Here is a 2979-nt window from a genome sequence, read left to right as displayed (position 1 = left end):
AACCTCTGAAGACAAATAATTACGATGCTATGGCAGGTTTTTGTGCTCAGGGGTTCACAGTCCCCCAGGCAGGCTGCAGACTGGGACAAAATGTGTGGAATCTCTCCTGGGTACAGATTGTACTTGTCCCAAAGTTACCAAATCAAGAATTCCAGATAAAGTGTTTCAGCCTTCACCTGAAGATCATGAAAAGTATGGTGGGGATCCACAGTGCCCTCACAAACTGCATATTGTTGCCAGAATAAAAAGTACAAAAAGACGATTGTATTAGAAAAAACATATAATAAAAATGCTTGGATTAGAAAAAGCACACACTCTTCAAGTTCCTAAAAACATCCCTTCAGTAAATGCAAAACTGAAGGTGGTTAAGATTCTGATAAGAATCCAGCCTTTGAAGCTGCTGCAAGGATTTCCCACAGAAGAGAATATGGCTAACATGTGCCTCAAGAGTACTGGGGAGTTAATAGTGCAATGGCATCTGAAGCCGGTGGACACCTGGAAGCCCAGCACTCAGGGGACTGAGGCAGAAGGATCAAGTCCTGACCATACAGCTTCACATTTTAAAAATGCAAATTGTATTTAAAGTTGTTGGAAGGGCTGGCCAAATAGCTCAGTGGATTAAAGTGCCTGCTTAGGCAGACAAAGCGGCCAGGTTTGATCCCCAGTGGCGTGCAGTGCCAGCCCTGCCTCTGGGGTACACTGAGAGGGCAATTGAGCCTGGATGTGGGGGCATATGCCTATAATCCCAGCGCTTGGGAAGCTGAACACAGGTGGATCACTAGGAGTCTGATTTACATAGTGAGACCCTGTACTAAAATACAAAAATAAGCAAACAAAAAACAAATAAACAAAGTTGTTGGGAAGCTGAGCGTGGTGGTGCATGCCTGTAATGCCAGCACCCAGGAGGCTGAGGCAGGAGGATTGCTATGAGGCCAGCCTATGCTACATGATACCCTGTCTCAAAAAAAAAAAAAAAAGTAAAGTTGGTGAGAAAATGTTTTCATTAAAATGTATTTTCAATCTCACACAAAAATTGCATATCCCTACGTAAGATATACCAAAGGGAGGCTGCTATTGACTGTTTAGACTATATTTTGATCCTTTGGTTATGCAGTGAAATTGCAGTCAGAAGACTCCAAGAGACTCAGGGTGACAAAAGCTTCCATTCTCCTTCGTCCTGTTGGCTATACTGGCATGTTTTCCCCTATGTCCCTGCCTGTCATCTGCTTGAAGGTACGAGTCTCAGTGTGTACAGGCATAGAACACTGAACTCATGGGAAAAAGGGTTGCTTAAACATGGTACCAGAGTGCTGGGAATTTCCTCCCAGACCACAGAGAAAGGGTGTGTAGTTGTATGTACGAGACATGCTGCTTAAATGCCCAAGATGTACACATTATTTCTTATTTCAGAAACTAAATTTCTTTTTATTTTAATGATTAAATGTACAATATTATAAAACTCATATTATGTACACACACATACACCTCAGATGGTAGAGTCAGGGACCTGTATGCTGGGAAGGACTTTGGAGATTCTCCTAAAGAGCAAAAGCCTAAAAGTGCTTGAGGCAGAACTATAGCACCAATTTCTTCTGTTGCTCTTCAGAATGGCCACTTTTCCTCCAGTCACTTTCCTAGCACTTAAATACCAACAGAGATTGTGACATTTGGTGAAAACAAAATAGGGTGAATTTGTCTAACAAACCCTCCAAGTGATCTGACTGGCCTGAAGTTAGAGACTTGCTGTCCTATATAACCCTTTCAGGTTGCTCAGAACTCTGCAAAGTGAAGCTCAGATTCCAGAAAAGAGGGATGTGCATAATTAATACCAGTAGGCTTTCTATTCAGTCAGGCAGGGGGCAGTGCCTAGAGGTTCATGATTACTGCTTTGGCCCCCTGCATGTAAATCCAGGAGCTTCTGGCAGGATGCACAACACAACCTCCATGATTTCATAGTCTTCAGGTTAGAGAAATTTACAATCTTGCTTTCTCCATGACAGGTAACTTTAGGGGGACACAACAACCCCTATCCCACTACTGAAAGGAAGTAAAAGGGACCAAGACACATCCCAGTCAAGGCAGCAAGGAGGAGCTCAGTAAATACATTGGACAACGAGGACCAGGAATCCTGGTTTTCTGCCAGGGTCCATGAGAATGTGGTCTGACCTTCAAGGGTCTTTCCATCAGCCTAAATCTGCTGTCTCTGACCTGAGAAATAGATGTTTTTGCACTAGATCATTCTAAACTCCACTTCTATCTAAAATTACTGACACAGTGAGAATTAAAATAAAATAGTGACATGTTGACTACATTCTGCTTATTATCAATTATAGCCAAAGCAAATACTGGCTTGTTATATTTCAGTAGCTTCCAGATGTAGAAAACCTGGGCCTCAACCTAGATACATAATTCTCAAAGTAAAGTCCCAAGACCTGTATCGTAAGTCTTACCTGGGAACCTATTAAACTATAAATTCCTGGGCTCCACCTCAAATTTACAGGATTAAAATCTCTAGAGGTGAAACCTAACAATCTTTGTTCTAACAAACCCTCCAAGTGATCTGACTGGCCTGAAGTTAGAGACTTGCTGTCCTATATAACCCTTTCAGGTTGCTCAGAACTCTGCAAAGTGAAGCTCAGATTCCAGAAAAGAGGGATGTGCATAATTAATACCAGTAGGCTTTCTATTCAGTCAGGCAGGGGTCATTAGCTTTCCATGGCAAGAACCTCATAGCCTGATCTCCCAGGTTTGTATCCTCACTCTAATATTTATTAGTCTTGTGAGCTAACCTCACTCACGTAATTCATGTGTGCCTTACCATGCTTACCTTTAAAATGAAGCTAAATCAAGGTAGATAGCTCAGTGGACGAAACACCTGCTTAGGCAGACACAGATTGAGACTGGGCATGGGTGTAATCCCAGGGCTTAGGAGACTGAAAACAGGAGGATCACTATGAGTCCGATCTGTGTAGTGAGACC

General features: G+C 42.5%; 1 protein-coding gene across 1 annotated transcript in view; it reads right to left on the bottom strand.

The window, feature by feature from the left end:
• Window positions 1-2979, bottom strand: part of Ly75 (lymphocyte antigen 75) — a 162539-nt gene that overhangs the window by 141936 nt on the left and 17624 nt on the right. The gene's annotated exons all lie outside the window — the stretch shown is intronic.

This window comes from Octodon degus, unplaced genomic scaffold (genome assembly GCF_000260255.1).
Source record: "Octodon degus isolate 3935 unplaced genomic scaffold, OctDeg1.0 scaffold00032, whole genome shotgun sequence".
Taxonomy (NCBI): Eukaryota; Metazoa; Chordata; class Mammalia; order Rodentia; family Octodontidae; genus Octodon; species Octodon degus.
Note: the sequence above shows the minus strand (reverse complement) of the source record. Positions and strands in the feature narration are given on the sequence as shown.